Raw genomic sequence first — 22,679 nt, forward strand, 5'->3', positions numbered from 1 at the left:
TCCTCGTGAAATCCTACCACTTCCCAAATGTCCCCCCAGAACACAAACCAAACGAAAGCGTGTGAAGACAGCCATCCTAACTGATACTCCTGAGAAGCAGGCAATTGAAAAGGCTTATAAAGAAAGACAAAATAAACTGTCAGGGAAAAAGCAAAAAAATAGCAAAGAAAAGGGAAAACCGAAAAAGAAAGCAACCAAAAAGAAAATCATAGTTAGCAGCTCTGAGGAGAGTGATGTCCCTGTCTCAACTGATAATGTGTCTGACGAAGAGAGCTCTGAGGATGAGAGTAGTGATCCAGGAAACACAGATCTGTCTGTGGGTGACTTTGTCATAGTTAACTTTGCAACCAAACACAGGAGCATCCGTTACATTGGCATGGTTAAGAAAGTTGAGGATGATGAAATACTGAGGACAATTTCTCAGAAGAATCCAGGGAAACACAAAAGAGTGGGAGAGACCCACGTTTGCTATAAAGGAAAATGATGTGGCACATGTTCCTAAAACTGATGTGGTGAAGAAGCTGCCTCAACCTAAAATGCCTGGAGGAACCACACAGAGAGAGCAACTCCTCATCTTTCCCTGTAACCTTCAGGGCTGGAATGTAGAGTAGGCCTAGTTGTAGAGTATGACAGTAGGCTGATGTTCTAATCCAGGTGGGTCTAGTCCTGTGTTCTGAGTCGCAGACTGTGTTCTAACCTAACTGGTTCTATCTGTCATTTGAATTTTAATTAAAATATTTTGAATTATATTATGTTGTATTTGATTTTTTTTAGAGTTACTTTAAAGTGTTTAGAAAAAAAATGTGCTTAATTGACCAATCCCCATGATTCTGTTCCTAGTTGTCAGGATTCTAACAGTTACAACATGTGTTGTTATGGTAGTTTCAGAGTGGAAAAAGTAAGTGGTTCACTTTACCCCTTTGATTTCTTTGGTCTGTCTCAGTTTACCCCTAAGCTGGGGTAAAGGGAGACACAAGACGACTTTTTAAAAAACAATCATATTTTCACTGACCTTCATCCTGAATACATTCTGATAATTTCCATTGCTAGAAAACATTCTGAATTAATGAGAAATTTGTACATTTTACTGATATATAATTTTAGCTCGCTTAGAATGTAAAAAAATTCTCACTTTACCCCACTCTCCCCTACTATGAAATATCTGATATTCTGATTGTGAAATATGTGCAAGTAAATGTATTTGGAGGTTTAAACACTTTTATAATGAGCGTGTTAGTTGATCTATGCCGAGTGATAGGCGCCGCCATGTTAGTTGAATCCGAGCTGTGGGATTCCTCCCGAAAAACATAAAAGTAAGTCTCTGGTGAGCTGGGAGAAGAGCAGAGTAAACTTTATAGTTACAACGCGTATATGATATCAATAAAACAGAAAACATTTGTAAGGCTCATTATTGCCGCTTCCATTGATATCGGTGTGTATTTTGCTAACTATAAATTTTTCGTTTTACTGGGAATTATGTGAATTTAAATGTCTGGAACCCAAAATAAGCATTATATGGTTGAAAGCACGGAATAGTTGCGATAATATAACAAGCGCTCAGCGCATCCAATCTGGCTCACCAGCCAAAGCGCCAATGAAGATTTGAATTCAGCAGTTAATCACGTGACGCGCTGAACGTTCGAATATATATGTGTGTGTGTGTATATATATATATATATATATATATATATATATATATATATATACAGTCGTGGCCAAAAGTTTTGAGAATGACACAAATATTAGTTTTCACAAAGTTTGCTGCTAAACTGCTTTTAGATCTTTGTTTCAGTTGTTTCTGTGATGTACTGAAATATAATTACAAGCACTTCATACGTTTCAAAGGCTTTTATTGACAATTACATGACATTTATGCAAAGAGTCAGTATTTGCAGTGTTGGCCCTTCTTTTTCAGGACCTCTGCAATTCGACTGGGCATGCTCTCAATCAACTTCTGGGCCAAATCCTGACTGATAGCAACCCATTCTTTCATAATCACTTCTTGGAGCTTGTCAGAATTAGTGGGTTTTTGTTTGTCCACCCGCCTCTTGAGGATTGACCACAAGTTCTCAATGGGATTAAGATCTGGGGAGTTTCCAGGCCATGGACCCAAAATTTCAACGTTCTGGTCCCCGAGCCACTTAGTTATCACTTTTGCCTTATGGCACGGTGCTCCATTGTGCTGGAAAATGCATTGTTCTTCACCAAACTGTTGTTGGATTGTTGGAAGAAGTTGCTGTTGGAGGGTGTTTTGGTACCATTCTTTATTCATGGCTGTGTTTTTGGGCAAAATTGTGAGTGAGCCCACTCCCTTGGATGAGAAACAACCCCACACATGAATGGTCTCAGGATGCTTTACTGTTGGCATGACACAGGACTGATGGTAGCGCTCACCTTTTCTTCTCCGGACAAGCCTTTTTCCAGATGCCCCAAACAATCGGAAAGAGGCTTCATCGGAGAATATGACTTTGCCCCAGTCCTCAGCAGTCCATTCGCCATACTTTTTGCAGAAGATCAATCTGTCCCTGATGTTTTTTTTGGAGAGAAGTGGCTTCTTTGCTGCCCTTCTTGACACCAGGCCATCTTCCAAAAGTCTTCGCCTCACTGTGCGTGCAGATGCGCTCACACCTGCCTGCTGCCATTCCTGAGCAAGCTCTGCACTGGTGGCACTCCGATCCCGCAGCTAAATCTTCCTTAGGAGACAATCCTGGCGCTTGCTGGACTTTCTTGGACGCCCTGAAGCCTTCTTAACAAGAATTGAACCTCTTTCCTTGAAGTTCTTGATGATCCTATAAATTGTTGATTTAGGTGCAATCTTAGTAGCCACAATATCCTTGCCTGTGAAGCCATTTTTATGCAACGCAATGATGGCTGCACGCGTTTCTTTGCAGGTCACCATGGTTAACAATGGAAGAACAATGATTTCAAGCATCACCCTCCTTTTAACATGTCAAGTCTGCCATTCTAACCCAATCAGCCTGACATAATGATCTCCAGCCTTGTGCTCGTCAACATTCTCACCTGAGTTAACAAGACGATTACTGAAATGATCTCAGCAGGTCCTTTAATGACAGCAATGAAATGCAGTGGAAAGTTTTTTTTCGGGATTAAGTTAATTTTCATGGCAAAGAAGGACTATGCAATTCATCTGATCAGTCTTCATAACATTCTGGAGTATATGCAAATTGCTATTATAAAAACTTAAGCAGCAACTTTTCCAATTTCCAATATTTATGTAATTCTCAAAACTTTTGGCCACGACTGTATATATATATATATATATATATATATATATATAGCGTAGATAAGTAAACAGCATATAATCTTCACAGTTGCGAGAAAAAACTCAAAATTGTGAAAAAAGTCACAATTACCTTTTTTAGTATTACAAAAAGTAGCTCAGGGCAGGCTTGGACTGAGGTGCTTCACCAGAATGAGCTGGAACAAAGCTGACCCAAAGGAAGGCCGCAGCATGGTACAGTGGAAGGTCCGCAAGGCAGAGGAGGAAACTCTGGCATGTCAAGGCTGTTGCCATGAAAACAAAACAAAAAAAAACAAACAAACAAAAAACAGGGCAGCTGGACAAGGTGGGTGTACAAAGGAAAGGACCCTGATGTGGCAGGACATTTGGACTGGAAGGACTCCAGATAAAGTTCTTAATGTGTTCTGTCTATAATGTTCTGCTTACTCCATTAAACCTCCATATTTGGAGAATGGCAGAGAGCCCCATCTGCACACTATGTGGAAAACAAGCCAACCTTGAGCATGTCCTCTGAGCATGCCAGTCAATTTTGGCAGATGGGAAATTCCAGTAGCATCATGGTAAGATCGTGTCTCAGTTGGCGGATGGTGTGAAACAAGCAAGGAAGAAGGTTAAATAACTTTCCGACGGGCACCACTTATCGAGTTCATCAGGACAGGAAAGAGCACTGCAGCAGGATGGAGCAGTAGAAGGGTCCTGGCCTCAGCAAATGAATGGGAGATGCAGGCAAACCTAAAGATAGCACACACTAGCATCAGACTGGATATTGTCATCTGGTCTATATATACCAGGTGGTGCTCAGTGTTAACAGTACCCTGGGAAAAAAGGATGGAGGAGGCTCATGTGTGCAAGCTCAAGAAATATCAAGGCCTTTTCCTCAAGAGCCAGTAAAATGGATGGAAGGCCTAGAATTTAACAGTAGAGGTTGGTTGCAAAGGGTTTGCTGGGCAATCACACTGGAGAACCTTTGGGCTGCGTGCAGTTGCTGAAGATTGCAAAAGTGTGCAGTTTGTTTCTTATGTGTGCTGTTAAGAATTGTAAAGTGCAAATTAAGCAAATTAAGAATATTTTTATTAGGGATGTACGATATTGGATTTTTGCTTATATCCGATATTCCAATTCAAATAATTTTGGCTGATAGCCAATACCAAGATATTTTTCTTTTGTTTGGAAACAACACCAAGTCTCTCTTGTGCGGAAATTATAAGCAAATAATTTTTAATTTTGGTTAGTTTTAACAAGAACTTTGTAACACAGTTGGCAGAATGGGAAGGAGGAGGCGGGAACCAGCGAGCATTTAAACACTTTAATAATAAAATAAACAAACACAAAAGTAAAACACAAAACACAAATTAAAGTCCAGGCCTGGTTCTCTCTCATCTTCTACTCGTCACTCTTCCTTTTATCCTTCCGGAGCTCCTCCGTGGGACCCACCCTACTCCTTACAAACATATTTGTTAGAATTTACTACATAATTATTACTATAAAACAACTCTAAATAAACTATTTACTGATTGTTGCATTTTTTTTTTTTTTTTTTTTTTTTTTTTTCACAGAAAAATGCAGTGGTAACCGTAACATTTTATTTTAAGATTTACCATAAGTAGATGGTCTAAAGCAAAAGAGTTGTAAAAATAAAAAATAAAAAAATATTTCAGAACTACTAATTTGTTAGTAAATGTTACATATTACACATTAATGAATAAATCAGAATACAATTATTTAATTTATTTTATTTATCTTAAATTTCATGGAATCACAGGCTGCAAAAATTACGCAATTACTAATTTGTTGCGGTGTAATGGAAAAGTAACTAGTAGTGTAACTAATTACTGTTGGCTGGGAGTAATAAGTAATAATATTACTTTTGAAATGAGTAAAAAGTAACAAGTAATACATTTTTTTTTTTGAGTAACAAGCTCAACACTGATCATAGGCAAATACAGGATGTGAACCAAGAGGGTCAAACGCTGTCAGGGGAGAATTCACACAACACTTTAGCAGTTCAGGTGTTAGATCACACACTGAACCACTGAAGAAAATGTTTCACAAATTTTTATTGTTCTGTTTGTGCTGCTGGAGTCTGACTGGTAAGTTTTATTATTATTATTATTATTATTATTATTATTTTCTCTCTCTCTCTCTCAATTTCAAAGTAATAAAGTTGTTACATTATTTAATTTTAATTTCCTTTTATGTACCAAAATAATTATGAATTTTGTATGAATATAATACAAGATCTACTATTTTTAAATTCAGGTCTCTGTTGGGATTAGGGTTATGAAGTTTACATTGACATTTCCAGATCTGGAAGAGGTTATGAAAATAATGGAAATCCGTGCAGTGAATGTAAATGGTCAGAAAGTGTGAACCTTCTGTTGAGCTGCTTTCAAATATCTGACATTTTTAATCTGATCTATATTTAATTATATTAAAAAAGAAAAAAAAAAAAAGACAAACATATTTAAAATATCCAGAACAATTAAAACTGTACTTTTAACCAACAGTAATTATGTATTTATTTTTTTAACAAATTATGAAACTTTAAACACTGATTGTCCTCTGCACTTTACAATAAATTAAAGACTAAGTTTGTGTTACACCAATAAGGATTTAGTTTAAAACTAGATTAAATCAAGGTTTATCTAATAATTATTTTGCAGCAAACTTTTAAGTTTGATACGAGTACACTTACATTTTAATAGTCATTTTGATCCTAGCCTAGACTTTGATATAAACTCTTTATTCACTTATTATAGCTTTATTTGCCAAGTGCGCCCAAAAACACACAAGCAATTTGTTGTGGTTTTTCAGGAGCTCTTAGTACATACATACACACACACATATATGTGGTATACGTCCAGAACAGAAGAATTGTGTACAAATTTGTACATTATCCACTGTATATGCGTTTAATCCATTAAACAATGTTTCCTCTGTCTGCTCGATTCTAACAATCTCTATATTACGGTAACAGTTTACAGTCTACTATAGCTATTTATAAAGTCTGTTAATATTTTACTTTATTCTTTTTTTGTTTTGTTTTGTTTCTCTCGCAGTAAATGAAACTGATTTCAGGAAACCAAAGTAAGAGGGTTTAGTCGTCCCTAAAGTAGGGTTTACGTTAAGGTTCCTTGGGGTCAAATAGACCCCAAACATTTACAGAGCGATTGCATAAAGAAATATACATTTTAATATGACAAACTATATATTATTTTTTTCGTTTACTTCTCAACTTTACATTTATGCTGTGTTTTCATGGATATTTGGTACTTTTTTACCTGTTTACTGCACAAATACTCAACAACGCCATCTTGTGGCTTTTGAAAAATTATTTTTTTTCTGTTTGCACACAGAAATAGTAATCGATGCAGAAATTTAATGTAAATGTTTGTTTGTTTACAGAATTAATTTCCATCCTCATGATTATTTTCATAATTATTCTCTGTAATGTGTTAGATCAATGAAATAAATCACAATCACAATTTGGAGAATGAGAGCTTTCATTTGATATATGACTCATCTATATTTGATAAGTCTGAGTGATATGAATATGAATATGAATATTATTAGGTCATCTTCACAAGAGGGAGCTTGTTTGTGAGGGGGTAAATTCAGACCTTTTTATGTTATTATATGTAACATAAATGCAAAAGTGATGGGATGTACAAAAAAGTTGAGGTTCTATGCTTTCAAATGATACCATATATGTCTATTTCACTGCTCCATTTCTTCTTATTTTTTTATGTCTACCCCTTCACATTGTTGTGCATTTATGTCTGATTTTATTTGCCAAAATATAAAAAAATGCCCCGGACACCTGTGTGTGTGTGCGCGTGTGTGTATGAGATAGAAAGTTCGTTCCACTTTGAGAATATGCTCTAGGACCAGGCCTTTAAATAAATGCATTTTGTTTCAGATTTAAACTGGATTTACTACTGTCTTTTGACAAACGAAATGGGAAAAAAAAAAAAAAAAATCATTTATTTCACTTTTCCCATTCATTTTCAATGTGGGGTCAATCTGACCCCGAGGGACCTTAACGGTAATTTTTTTTTTTTTTACACACCTTTAGAACAACCAAATCAAGTCCAGTTTTTTGTGTGTGTGTGTTTTTAGATGGATTATTTAGGAAATGTCACAGAGTCTCATGCCCCAGAGATTAAGGGAAACTTTTTAAAAAATGAAAGAAAAGTCCAGCGGGGTCAGCTGGACCCCAAAGGCCGATTAAGGGTTAATCTGTGTAAAATCTATTCATCAGGTGTGTTTGGTGAGTCATTGTCAGTGATGGAGGGAGATTCTGTCACTTTAAAAACTAATGTTACTGAAATACGTAAAGGTGATGATATACTGTGGACATATGGAGCTGAGACATCTCCTATAGCTAAAATGAAGAAAAATAATGTAATTTCCACAAATAATGATACCGATGGGAGATTCAGAGACAGACTGAAGCTGGACAATCAAACTGGATCTCTGACCATCACAAACATCACAACTCATCATGCTGGACTCTATACACTACAGATTACTGGAGCGAAAGTGTCGTCAAAAACATTTAGTGTTTATGTTTATGGTGAGTAGAGATCATTTGTTGAAATGTTCACATATTCTGTTTGCACAGCAAATATTTATTATATTTTGCGATGACAGACACATTTAGTGACTGTCAACACATTAAACACTCACTCAACACAACATGTATTACACTGACTATAATTCACAACACTGAAAATAAATTGACAGCTGTGTTCATATTCCTCTTATCCTGTCATGTTTTCAGTTTGTCTGCCTGTTCCTGTCATCAGCAGTAACTCTTCACAATGTTCTTCACCATCATCATCATCATCATCATCATCATGTTTGCTAACATTGACCGTCATCCTTTTTATTCTCTGATGTTTTGCAGCTCATCTGCCTGTTTCTGTCATCATCAGTAACTCTTCAAACTGTTCTTCATCATCACAGCAGAATTGTTCATTGTTGTGTTCAGTGGTGAATGTGAGTGATGTGAGTCTCTCCTGGTACAAAGGAAACAGTTTATTGTCCAGCATCAGTGTGTCTGATCTCAGCATCAGTCTCTCTCTACCTCTGGAGGTGGAATATCAGGATAAAAACACCTACAGCTGTGTGATCAACAATCCCATCAGCAACCAGACCAGACATCTGGACATCAGTGAACTCTGTCACACATGTGCAGGTACGACAGTGTCAATATGTGTATATTTGCTAACCTCTGTCTTATGTTGTAGATCAGACTGATTCAATCACTTACATTACATCTCTTTTGCTGTCCTTCATATCCTCCAGATTCAGTCTCTCTGACAGTACTGATCTCTGCTGCTGCTGAATCTTTGTTGATTTTGGCTGCAGTCGTGATCTTCAGCATCTGCAGGAAACACAGAAAAATTGATACAGAAGGCAAGTATTATCTTCTCCTTTTAGACAAGTAAAATATGAAATAATTTTTCAAAAATATATTTTAAACATTTTAGTCAACTGATAGACCTATTTTTTTTTATTTAAATTATTCTCATAATTTTCAATTATAATAAATGCCTGTTTATAGTGATGACACTGACCGTCCTTATTTAGTCATCTCACTCACACACGCACACGCACACACTTGTTGTGTTTCCATGTTTTATAGGGACACTGCATAGGCGTAATGGTTTTTATATTGTACAAACCGTATTTTCTATCGCCCTACACCTACCCTAATCTTGTATGGCAAAGATGTGGCCGGTGTTCTGAAGTTTATATGAATGATAACTTTTTGAACACTTGTTGAATTTAAATGCTGAAATGCTGAATGCTCAAATTTGGGTTTGATTTATGTATACATTAATGTGTGATTTATGTGTCTCTAAATGTAATGATACACACTGTTATAGGAACTATTTGTGTGTGGGAAATGTTATATGTCTACTAGCTATAAATACATTTGTTAGTGCCATTTTTTTTTTTTTAAGCATTACTTTGGTGTTAATAATATATCATAGACTGTTCATATAGACTGTGTAGAACCAGATTTAATTAAGACTGAGGTTTGTGGCTTTAATTAGGGCTGTCAAACAATTAATCGCGTTATTAATTGCATACAAAATAAAAGTTTGAGTTTGCCTAATATATGTGTGTGTACTGTGAGTAATTATTATGTATATTTAAATACACACAAATTAATGTATATATTTAAGAGAAATGTTATTTATGTACAAAATATTTGTATTTATATATCATATAAATTATATAAAAATTATAATAAATACATATACTTGTAAATATTTCTAAAATATATACATGAATGTGTTTGTATTTACATATACATAATAACTACACACAGTACACACACATATATTAGGCAAACTCAAACTTGTATTTGGAATGTGATTAATCATGATTAATCATTTGACAGCCCTAGTTTTAATGAATCTATTATTGTTAAAACAGTTGAGACTTGTGAAGTAGAGATCACTTACGCAGAGACGACATTCTACAGAAGCAACACACAGAAATCAGTAAGAAAATTTATTGTTCATTTGTTTGTATTTGTAAAATTGGTAACACTTTACAAAAAGGCGTCATTTGTTAACATTAGTTAATGTATTAACTAACATGAACATACAATGAACAATACATTTATTACAGAGTTTATTAATCTTTGTTAATGTAGGTAATAAAAAGCACAGTTGTTCATTGTTAATTCATGTTAGTTCACAGTGCATTAACTAATGTTAACAAACAACTTTGATTTTAATAATGTATTAGTAGATGTTGAAATTAATATTAACTAAGATTCTAAGTTCGAAAAAAAAATGGGGACAAAAAAAAAAAGTATTAATTATTGTTTCCTCTGTGCATGACGGGAACACCATTATCAAAAAAGTTCAGTAGATTTTACTTAATTTTATACAGTTTTGTATTTACGCTTTAACTTCTACAAACTTAAATACTAATATAAAATTTACTTTATTATTATTATTTTATTTATATAAAATATATATATATATTTTTTTTTAATTATTGCCTGAACTAACTTTATGTAGAAATTACATTTGTTTTTCTGTAGTATTTACTACACCATAGAATCATTTTTATTAACTAATGTTAACTACTTTATTGTAAAGTGTTACCATAATCTGACTCAAATATGTCAGAATTTGGAATTATTAATCTCATAATTTTGACTCTGCATGTCAGTTTATTTGTTTGTTTGTTTGTTTGCTTAACAATAACTACTTTTTGTTGGGCAATGTATTGTACCACAAATAATTTTGATATTATTGACATTATTATTGGACAGCAAAAGTGAAAGGCAAAAACACATTCTCTCCCTTGTGAAACTCCCTTAACACCAGCTGTGAAAAAGCACCATTTTGCATTGCTACATTTATGCACAAGAACAGTGAATTGCAGCTTTGAGTCAGTTGAGACCTATTCTTTCATACCACAGTCTGAAGTTGTAAGGAAAACACTATAAGGCCTCAAATGATGCCTTCATTTCAGCTGTCAGTGTCTGCTCTTTGCATATATTGTGTGGTAACTAGATATATTGATTATTGCAACAGGCCTAGTGGTAGTAATGAGCTTTCATAGCATAATGATCTATCACATGTGTTTATAAAAGATTTGGCTATCATAAATTACTATCACATTACATCACATGTTTTATTATTATTATTATTATTATTATCTTGTGTTGTGCTTTTTTTTTTCACAGAATGTTGAAGAGGAGACTTGTGTGGTATATACACCAATCACAATCAAAAGATGATCAAACTTAAATTTTGTACATATTACTGTTCTAAGTACAAGACCCTTATTGTCAGATCATTTTCACTGGAAACCTCCTGCAATGACCTCAGACTCTGAGTCTATGGATGAAGATTTTCATTGCAGATTTTTCATGTTTGCCAAACATAGATGCAAACTATCCATCAAAAGGTGACAAAGTGAACTCCAGACAGAAATGTGGTTTGATCTGTTGGGCAGGGAAAAAAACAGCTTGTGCATGAGAATGTGTCTACTGCTGGATGTTTGCATTTGATGTCAGTTTGTTAGTGCGTGTCTAGGGTGTAAATAGTTTCTGTTTGAGTGTCCATCTGTGCAAGTATGAGTCTGAGGTGTCAATATTTTGTCTGTGTATAGGATGTGCCGTGTGAGTGTGTCCGAGGTGTTAATAGTGTTTGGGTGCGAGTGTCTGAGGTGTCAAGCTGTGTGATCAGCATGTCATTGCAAGGATTTTTTTCATTTATGCTCACATGAAACCGTTGACTTTTGCTGTACAGGGAAGCCACTTTACTTCAAAATACTAAACTCATTAATGCACTTTTGACAAAAAAAAAAATCTCAATCAAACAGTAATATGTACGGTATGAAAATGTACAGCATTTGATCCTGCAGTTGAGCAAATACTACACTTAGTAAAAAAGGTAAAAAGCTAATGCACTAGTTAGAGCTTGTACCTTTTTTTCTGAAAGTGTAGTTTCAGTAGTTTCTATTAATTCTAAGCAGATCCTGATCCATGTTTTTTCTTATAAATGTTATATCTGTTTTGTTTTTTGTTTGTTTGTTTGTTTTTTTGGCCAGTGACTGGATCATTTAAAGAATAAATGCAACGTATGATTTACAATTTATGATTTGTGTTTGATAGTGGTTGATCATTCATTTTGTTTGCATCAGCTTTAATGAGAAACTAGTTTTTTTCAATGGTATAACATAAAATTTGGGGTGTGAAATTAGGATCATAATCAAACCTCACCTTAAGTTTCCTATGATAATGGTAGATCAGACACTGCTCAAGTAATGTACTCCTGCTCTAGTTCTAGCTCAGTAATCGCTACCTGAGGATCAGGAAACAAAATATGAGTATGAGTGAAGGAGTGTTAAAAAAACATTAGCAAATAGGCCCACATGGTTAGTGTGCTGTTCCTGTAGATTTTAGTATATGCTAGTGTGCTCTGAATGGGTGGTTGTTTTACTGGTCAAAAGGGCACACGTCCAACATGATACAATATAGACTAATATTATGTAACATTCTGGTCTGCTGAGGGACTTTTCACCAAATTCATGGTCCAGCAGGTTAAAATCATAAGCCTGGTCATTTTAAATAGCAGCACACCTCTCCTCATCAACAGAGGATCAGGAATCATTTGTGTCTGGAACACAGGGCTGAAACTATGCAGTAAAGTTAACACACTGTGAAAAACACCTGCGTTCATCACTAGAAAACAAACAAACAAACAAACAAACAAAAAAAAAAAAAAAAAAAAAAGAAAACAAAACGACGCCAACTATTGCGGTAGCGGATGCCTCCAAGTTCATGACGTCACACCAATATGGGCGGTGGTCACACAAAACCATCCTTCAGTTCAGTCAAATATAGAGCATCAAGAGTGTCTAGAATTTCACGCTAGATGATAGTGACACAATTTCCATCTCTGTTGTTTAAAAAACACCCGCAACACCAATACTAGGACCCGCTGCGATTCATCTGCTAGGATATTGTGTGTTTGTGTGTGTGTTGGTCTGCAGTCATGTTGTTTCCTTTTACATAAATTACATCCCGTATCAAATGCATGTGTATCCACCTAATGATTCTGTATTGTAAACCTAAAAGTTGTCTTACATGTATAGATATTCACAAAAAGCAGATATACATACCATCAGAAATTAAACTAATACATCGCTTGACCACTAGAGGACGAGCGTCGTTTCCACTGCTTCTTCTTCTTCTTCTTCTTCTTCTTTGTTGTTTTAATGGCGGTCGACATCCAACGTTAAGGTGCATTACCGCCACCTACTGTACAGGAGTGTGGGCCTGAGTGAAATACCTCCCAGATAACAACAACAACAACAACAACAACAACAACAATAAAAATCCCGTTAACAAAGCTAGTTATCCTCAGATAATTTAATAAACTTTCATTATGACTATTAAGTATGTCTTTAAGGCTAATTTCTATAGAACTTTGTTCCCTAAGTTTTAATATTTCTCTTTCTGTGATGTACTTTTGGCAGCGACAGTGTGTTCCACTGATTTCTCCTCCTGACAATGATCACATCAGCCAGTGGGATGTTCTCCTATTAGATATAATGTTTTATTTAACCCTGTGTGTCTCATCGTGTAATTATACAATCGTGTAATTACACCTTTTGTTATTTCCTTTACATACCCTCCTGCTTCCTACTTTCTCCTGGATTCTATAGTAATGTCTGCCTATTACTTCCCTATCCCAGTTATACCGCCATTCCTTTATTATACTATTCTAAACTATTATTTTTGCCTGATTTTCTATATGCTCATTCTATAATATCATCTAGTCTACATGCCTCCTTAGCTAAAACATCTGCAACTTCGTTCCCTTTAATTCTTATGTGTGCTGGAATTCACATGAATACTATTATCACATTTACTCTCTGAAGTCTAAATAAAATTTTATATATTTCATATATGTAATCCTGCCCGTTCTTTGATTATATCGACTTAATTAAAATCAATGCTGAACTGGAGAATGAACATATAATTACTTTCTTCATCAACCCTACTGTACATATTGTACATAAGTGATCTGTAGTTCTTCTCTTCATTGAAATTCCTAATTCTGGGGCGGATTAACGCACAGACATGACTAGGCTGCATTCTTGTATTGTAGAATACACGCAGCAACGCCGAAAATTCGCGCGATCGTTTCGAAACCGAAAGTAAAACTCGCGTTTTGAGAGCTACTCACTGATGCGCGCAAATAGGCTAAATATCTAGGCTGCTATAAGTATGTAGGTTATAATAGACCGTGTAGTCATCATGTGAGACAGCAGCCATACACTTATGTTTTATTTATTTTTTTTCCTTTTTATTCGAAACATTCCCAAACGCATTAAATATATCATGAAATATCTCGATTCTCACCTTTAAAAGAGAAGTTCACTTCCAGAACAAATATTTTTACAGGTACTCACCCTCTTATCATCCAAGATGTTTGTGTCTTTCTTTCTTCAGTCGGTAAGAAATTATGTTTCTTGAGGAAAACATTGTAGGATTTCTCTCCATATAGTGGACTTCAATGGTGTCCAAGTTTGAACTTCCAAAATGCAGTTTAAAAACAGCTTTAAAGGGCTCTAAACGATCCCAGACGAGGAAGAGGGGTCTTATCTAGCAAGAAGATCAGTCATTTTCGATAAATAAAAATAAAAAGTAGTATAAATAAGTATTGATCAGCATTTATCATTGTTATTGTAAGGGTTGGATTGGGCTAGTAATGTAATTCATTATGGGGTAATCTTAATTTTTAAGTAGTAAGTATGCTATATGGTGTTAGTGTACCTGTCCCTAATGCCTTTTTTTTTTTTTTTTTACAGAAATTATAATTATATATAAGATCAGGGAAAGATGGTTGTATCTTAAACAACAAACAAACATAAATCCATAAATATGGATTTCCTACATAGTGTATATATAGTTTATATACACTTACAAAAGCACATTGACAAGGTTAAATATCTTTGAATAACTCATCATAATGCATAAGAAAATTTTTTTGTTTTCTATAACCCTGAGGGATGAAACAAGAGAGTTAAATTTAACAAGAAAAAGAGCAGGGGGAAGGAAATTTAAGCCACCTTTGCTTGTGGATGAAAAATTATGGACATAAAGAAATTAACAATGTATTCTGGAGTCAATGATTTGGTTTTTTTTTTGTTTTTTTTCGTAATAAAAAAATATCTTGAGGATAAAACTTTGGGTCACATTAGTGAGGTTAAAATGTAAGAACTTAAATCAACTGAAAGTATATTGGATACTCTTCAATCACAAAAAAAAAAAAAAAAAAACATCTGTTTCATCAAGACCACAAAATGAGCAAATTTCATCAATATCAAGCTATTTACAGATGGATGAATTAAGCCTGTCGCTCATATCTTGTAAGTTGTTGCGTTTGTTATAATGTCGTAAGTACATAATCTTTTAGCGCTTGTTAAATAAATACTAAATTTAAATTAAGTACCTACTCAATATGCGGTTTCAAACACAGCCACAAACTTTGGCCCAAGAAGTATTCATTCAACTGAAGTTTAGTATTCAGTTTTCAGAAGCATATAAATATTAATCCTTGAAGGAAAAGAAAAGCTATTTATGATCAATTAAAACAAAAATTGAGTGAATCATGTTTTTAATAATGATTATCACATACACATACAAAGATCTTTGAAGTTTTGTTTCAGAAAAGAAAATCCATGTGTGGGTGTCAGTCTCTTGACTGATGTACAATTAAGAGAAAACAAAAGAAATGAGCACCAAGTGAAAGACGAATAAAAAAAAAAAAATCAACAAAGAAACAATAATGCTGCCAAAAGAAAGAATCATGAAAATGGATTAATTTGAAGGAAGGCAATCACATTCATCAAAATGTTTGATATTCTACAATACAAACACCACAGCAAAATATAATAATCAAAAAAAAAAAAGAAAAGAAACACAATCACACTTGACGATCACAACAGAACTGAAAGACACAAGACACATGCAAACAATATAAAAATAACTCATCAGATGGATGGATGAATCTTAAACAAAACATAATGACAAAACAACAAAACATAAATATCATGGGTTTGTATACATAGTATACACAGAAAAAAAACACAATGACAATAATCTTTGAATAATTCAACAATGCATAAATGTACTTTTTTGTTATTCATAAGCCTGAGGGATCGAACTAGAGATAATTTTAACAAGGACGAGAGAGGGTGGGGGTTCAAGCCACTTTTGATTAAATCCACTTTTGCACATAAAGAAATTAACAAAATATTCAAGAGTCGACGATTTATGGTTTTCGTAATAAATTAATATCATAAGATAGATAAGCTCATTTTGTGGTCAAGGTGGTATATAAATAAAGGTGACTTGACTTGATAAGAACAAAACTGTGGGTCATTGTAGTAAATATACACACGTAGAAATCAATGTAACATTCGAGTATTTTTTTTTTTTTACATTTTAAATCACATGGCCATTTATCTATAAAATAATGCAGTTTTTGGTAATAGGTTTTAAAGCTTCAAAATTAAAATTTGTACTATTTTTCACAACATGGTGCCACTTTAGATTTGGCCTCTTTTTTTGAAACATCTACCTCAAATTTGAAACACAGCTTTATCGTAATGGCTAAACTACAACTAAATTCAACTGTATCATTTATAGCAACACAGGCAGTTTACAAAGGAAATATATGCATTTTTGTGTTTTTTTTTTATTTATTTATTTTTTAAACAGTTATTGAGGTTGAGCCAACAATCTAGCACCACTTTCTAAAATTGGTATATATACACGCATATTCAGACACTTTAGCAGATTAGTCCAACATTTTTGGCATGATCAAAACCAAAAAAACATGCAGAAAGATTCTGTGGAATCCAGTTGTCAATAATTATCTAAAAAGGTCTAACTTCAAATCTTGGTCACTAAGGGGCACTACAACTTAAAAGGGGATGGAGCCACTTTTACTAAAATGTCTGTAACTTGTGACCGGGATGAGATATTTTCATCAAACTCAGCACAGATATGTAGCTTATTCTGAGGTCGCATGAAAAAGGACACAGTGACTAGCCACTTTGTTGCACTATAACATGGACAAATATATGAAAATATATAAATGGCTATTCTCAAAGGCCTAGAGGCCTTTTAAATAAAAAAATAAATAAAAATAAAAATAAAAAAAAACTGGCACCAGGGGTGCCTTGGCATTTCTCACATGCATTTTTCCGCACATGCCCACAACATTCATACCGCATGGTAGAACTGCTCATTCTAAGCAACTCAGCTTCTAAGATCACTGCTGTCAAGCAAATCATTACTTAATGTAAAAGGTGCCAGCTGCGTTTCCAAATGCTCGCTAAACTCACAGCACATTCAAAAACAATGTTTACCGCATTCACTGTCAATCAAATGAGCCACTCTAATGCTGAGATGCGCCAAACAGTAGATCATGAGCCGATTGCCTGAATGAATATACACACACTATACACATATATATATATATATATTCTCCTCTAGCCACAACTGCCAGACCGGAAGCGTTAGCTTTAGCCATTTTGCTTTTTCTGGAAAATTACAAAGTTTGTGACAAAAATAACAACAAATATTAGATTGATGTGCGCATGCCCATTAGCCAGAGCTGTGTCCTTTCTATCCTTTACCCACTAGGAGACTCACAGAAAAATATATGATAAAGAATGATTTCAGCTTTTAGTGTTAAAGATAAAGGAATTATTGATGATAATGAAGCTCTTCTTTCATGTACTTGATGTAGCTTGGTTTATACGTGACCATGGTGAGATCTGACAATCTCTGTTCCATCAGTTTTTACCTATACACACTGGGCACTGTAGTCATGGTTGGATTAGGATTATTGTTAGGAAAACAAAAATCGATACACAGTGAAACACATTATGACAATAAAAAAACGATTCTATCGCAGTTGAAACAAGATCAAATCAGTGTTGTTTGTGCGAAAATTGTGTGTGTGTGTGTGTGTTTTAAATAGGTCACGTTACTGGGTATAAACAAGTAATTTAAGATGACATTTCATAGTGCATAAACTGATCCAGTTTAATTTGGATGCAATGGGAGTCTCTTTGGTTAAAAGCGTCTGGGAAATTAATAAAATGAAGGCCTAAATGTTGTCTACAGATGTTATTTATGTGGGAGATTAAGGATTAAAATATATTTATAAAATAGAAAATGAGATATGAGATATACGCTGTTTTGTTATCCCACTTACAGTTACATGCTTGCTAAATTAAACATTATTTTTAAGCCATTGCTTTAAAGGCACTTGACCCCTGATAAATGTTGATTGCAGCTATAATTTAAATTAATGCACATGGGTTTAAGCTGTAGCTCTAGTGAACATATAAAAATCTGGTCATTCAAAGTTGGTTAACCAGTGTTTTCTTTTGAAAGTGGATGATTTAAGTGTTAGTGGTTAAATAACAAACCTTAGCAAAATAAAGAAGCAGAGTGTTAGTTCTGCCAGGCCACGTAAATTCAAGCTTGCATCTTCTGGCTCTCAGCTGATAAAGTTGTTTTCTTTTTCCCCATCTACCTCAAACAAATGTCTTTTGGATCAGGTGAGTTATCATCATCTTCTTCCTATAAGAAAACACATTCACAATAGGGTAAAATTAATGAGGAGGTCTGATGTTTTAGTTGCACAAACAAAAATAAATACATGAACTCAATAAATAAAAACAATTATTGTATGCATTTGTGACACAGTTCTTAACACAGTAACTGTTTACAGGTGCACTTAGGACACTAAAGAGACATTTCTATTGACTGTGAAAAAACGTTTCTGATCAACTGTGTGAAGATGACTTAAACCTGCTGCAGGAGTCATGAGGACTGCAGATGTGAACAGAGCAATAAGATAAGGTAAGGTAAGGTAAGGTAAGGTAAGGTAAGGTAAGGTAAGGTAAGATAAGATAAGATAAGATAAGATAAGATAAGATAAGATAAGATAAGATAAGATAAGATAAGATAAACTTTATTGTCCCGAAGGAAATTCGTATTGGACACACACAGAACATTATAATCTGCCGTTTCATACAAATAACATATTACATTCATGTGATACATACATACAGTGACCCATCACTAACCTCACTATATATAGTGAGCAACTAAATTGCACCCTACCCATTATCTAACACACCTTTTATTCAAAAAAAAAAAAAAAAAAACTTGTAATAATAGTAATTATAATAATTAGTGTTGTTGACCTCTGGCTAACTTATCATTTAATAATTTAATGGACAGTGGGACAAATGATTGCTTAAAACGATTAAGTCTACACTGAGGAACTCTGAAACGCCTTCCCGAAGGTAATAGTTGGTACTCAGAGTTGAGGACATGATTGGGATCCAAGACAATTTTTTGAGCCTGTCTAATAACAGTTTCCTCAAAAAGAGCCTAAAGTGCGGGATGCTGCTTAACTCCCATTATTTTCATGGCTCTCTGCATTAACCGTGTGATTTTGGCTTTTAGGTGTACACTAAGATTGCCAAACCAGGCTGAAATACCATATCGGAGAATGCTCTCGATTACAGTGTGATAAAAGAGAAGCAACACCTTCTGGTTAACACCAAAGGCCCTCAACCTACGAAGAAAATACAGTCGCTGTTGGACCCTAATACAGACATTTTCCACCTGAGCACTCCATGTCAATTTATTATCAATGTGAATGCCCAGATATTTATAAGAATCTACCTGGCCTATATTCTGACCACTGATGACCAATGGTAAGTGATCTCCAATGGATTTAGGGTCAAAAATAATCTCCACTGTTTTCTTTGTATTGATGCTAAGAAAATGTGTATCACACCACTGGACGAAATTCTGAACCTCATCTTTATAAATAGCAACATCTGATGTTCCGGATATGAGACCTAAAATAGCTGTGTCATCAGAAAACTTAATCATATAATTATTACCAGTACTGCATGTACATTGGTTAGTATATAATGTAAACAGGACTGGAGAACTGACACACCCCTGTGGGGCGCCAGTGCTAATAGTCGTAGATTCAGACAACGTCTTATTCACCCTGACCTGCTGACTACGATTGGTCAGAAATGAGTGGAGCCACTTAATAATAGAGGGATTGACGTTCATCCGCTGCATTGTTTTCAAAAGAATATGAGGCTGTAAGGTATTAAAGGCTGAACTAAAGTCTACAAACAACAGTCTAGCACATACCACAGGATTCTCAAGATGTTTAGTCACTAGGTGCACTAAACTATTGATTGCATCATCAGTGCCTCTCTGATGTTTATAGGCAAACTGGTAGGGATCCAACTGTGAACCTACTTCTTTTATTAATTGGCTCATAATGAGCTTTTCCATGCACTTCATTACAACAGAGGTCAAGGCAATAGGTCTAAAATCATTATTCTCCTGTGGACAAGATTTTTTAGGAACAGGAGTGATAATCGCCTTCTTCCATAAAGCTGGTACAGTGTGAGAGTATAATGACCTCTGGAAAATAGGGCACCAAGCTGATGTCAGTTCATCTGCGCAAGTTCTTAATAAAAAAGGAGAAATGCCATCTGGACCTGTGGCTTTAGTTACATTAACTTGCTTAAAAACCTTATTGATGGATTTAAGGTCAATCTTCAACCTGTCAGCATCATCAATAACCATACTATCTAGCATCATATTACATTCAGCAGAGAAATCATTATTATCAAACCTCTTATAAAAATAGTTCAACTCATTTGCTTTAGCCAGTTCATCTGTAACATGCAGAGACCTCTCCGTTGATTTCATATTAGTTGCTGTTTTCATAGAGTCCCATAGTTTTTTAGAGTTCATAGTTTGAAAGTTTTTCTCTATCAGTCCCCTGTGATGTTCTTTTGCCTCTTTTAGCCTCTGGTGTAACTCCTTTTGTACAGTTTTAAGTTGTAAGTGATCCTTGTTCTTAAATGCTTGATGTTTCTTTTTAATACAGTCCTTCACCTCCTTTGTGACAAAGGGTTTATTATTAGGATAGATTTTGACTTTCTTTTTAGGAATCACAACCCGAACAGTGTGCTGTCTGCACCACTTTTCATTTACATACAAGCAAAGACCACCCCCTTTACTTTTTCCTGACATCACACTCCTATCGGAGCGAATGTGTGAAAACCCCTCTATTTCAATTAAACCATCGGGAACCTCTGGATGTAACCAAGTCTCGGTAAAAAGCATAATACAAGACTCACGATACTCGAAACATCCTCTTGATAAAATTCGAAGTTCATCCATTTTATTCCTTAGCGACCTCGCGTTACTTAGGATCATGGATGGCAATGGGGGTCGACTGCCTCTCCTCCTCAACCGCTGCCGCACCCCTCCTCGCCGGCCTCTCCTCCGCGGTCGCCGCAGACACCGAATTCTCACACCCTCCGGCAAACTTTCGATAAGCGATCGGGAAAGATCACCTGCATCTCCACACCGTCGCAACGACAAAAGCACATCCCTCGTGTAGACTATAGCCCCAGCCCCACTGATCTTGCTGGTAGAGAAAAGTTCATCCGGAAGCGCCATCACCAGGGCCATCGCCAGCAAAAGCAGCAGCAGGACATACGCCGCCATCTAGTCACTCTCCCGATACAAACAAACAAGCGAACAAACAGCAGAACGACTGAGTGCGTCCGTGTCGCCCGCAGAGCAGCGCCACCCATGATACTAATAAACTGCAGTGTCTGTAATGTAAGACACCTAAGACAGAGCTACAGCAAGACAGAAGGACAGCTGATCATCATCCTTACAGTGCCAAACCACATGTGACCATATGAACCCTCATGTGTTTGAGAAATTGTCTTCAGCTGCTGGACACACAAGAACAAAAGTGTACAGATACTGTACTCACCCCCTCATGTCTTTCTTTTTTCTCAGCCGTAAAGAAATTGTTTTTTGAGGGAAACATTTCAGGATTTTTCTCCATATAATGGACTGCTATGGTGTCCCGATTTTAAACTTCAAAAAAGGCAGTTTCAATGCGGCTTCAAATGATCCCAAATGCGGTTGTAAACGATCCCAATCGAGGAAAAAGGGTCTTATCTAGTGAAACGATTGGTTATTTTAAAAAAAAAAAAAAAAAAAAAAACAAGTTAAACACTTTTTAATCTCAAACGCTCGTCTTGTCTTACTCTGCCTGAACTCTGTGGATTCTGGTTCAAGACAGTTAGGGTATGTCAGAGAACGGCAATCGTATTTTCTCCCTCAACTTCAAAAATCATTTCAAAATCATCCTACATCACTGCAGAAGTACAGACACAGTCTTTACAAGTGAACATGGAAAGAAGATCAAACACCCTTAACAAAAAAGGTAAAACAGCGATATAGGAGGATTTTGAAGTTGAGGGAGAACATGAGATGGGAAATTTTTGACATACCATAACTGTCATGAACCAGAACAAAAACAGTTCAGGGAGAGCAAGACGAGACAAGTGTTTGACATTAAAAAGTATATAAATTGTATTATTTTTATGAAAATAACCAATCCTCAGCTGGGATCGTTTACAACTGCATTTGGGATCGTTTGAAGCCACATTTAAACTCCATTTTGGAAGTTCAAACTCGGGGCACCATAGAAGGCCACTATATGGAAAAAATCCTGAAATATTTTCCTCAAAAAAAACAAAAAAAACAATTTCTTTAAGTCTGAAGAAAAAAAAGACATGAACATCTTGGATGACAAGGGGGTGAGTATATTATATGTGAATCTTTGTTCTGGAAGTGAACTTTAATGTTCAAAATGTATTTACGACCACAGAAAGAAAGGCAAGAACATCTTGGATGACAATGGGGTGAGTAGATTATCTGTAATTTTTTTGTTCTGGAAGTGAACTACTCTTTTAATACAATATCTTAAAC

General features: G+C 35.2%; 2 protein-coding genes and 1 long non-coding RNA gene across 10 annotated transcripts in view; 1 reads left to right on the forward strand and 2 right to left on the reverse strand.

Annotated features, from left to right (window-relative positions):
- Window positions 1-22,679, reverse strand: part of LOC127154068 (uncharacterized) — a 301,907-nt gene that overhangs the window by 224,715 nt on the left and 54,513 nt on the right. The window lies entirely within an intron of this gene.
- LOC127154072 (immunoglobulin superfamily member 10) overlaps window positions 1-22,679 on the forward strand; it is a 154,568-nt gene that overhangs the window by 56,914 nt on the left and 74,975 nt on the right. The window lies entirely within an intron of this gene.
- Window positions 7,811-14,822, reverse strand: LOC127154081 (uncharacterized). Of its 2 annotated transcripts, XR_007825432.1 has the most exons (4): window positions 12,926-14,822; window positions 12,024-12,105; window positions 8,538-8,651; window positions 7,811-8,445 (listed from the first exon to the last, which is right to left on the reverse strand). It is a non-coding gene; the product is annotated as an uncharacterized LOC127154081 (long non-coding RNA). The 2 variants fall into 2 exon arrangements; XR_007825433.1 differs by lacking the exon at window positions 12,024-12,105.

This window comes from Labeo rohita, chromosome 22 (genome assembly GCF_022985175.1).
Source record: "Labeo rohita strain BAU-BD-2019 chromosome 22, IGBB_LRoh.1.0, whole genome shotgun sequence".
In the NCBI taxonomy this organism is placed as follows: domain Eukaryota; kingdom Metazoa; phylum Chordata; class Actinopteri; order Cypriniformes; family Cyprinidae; genus Labeo; species Labeo rohita.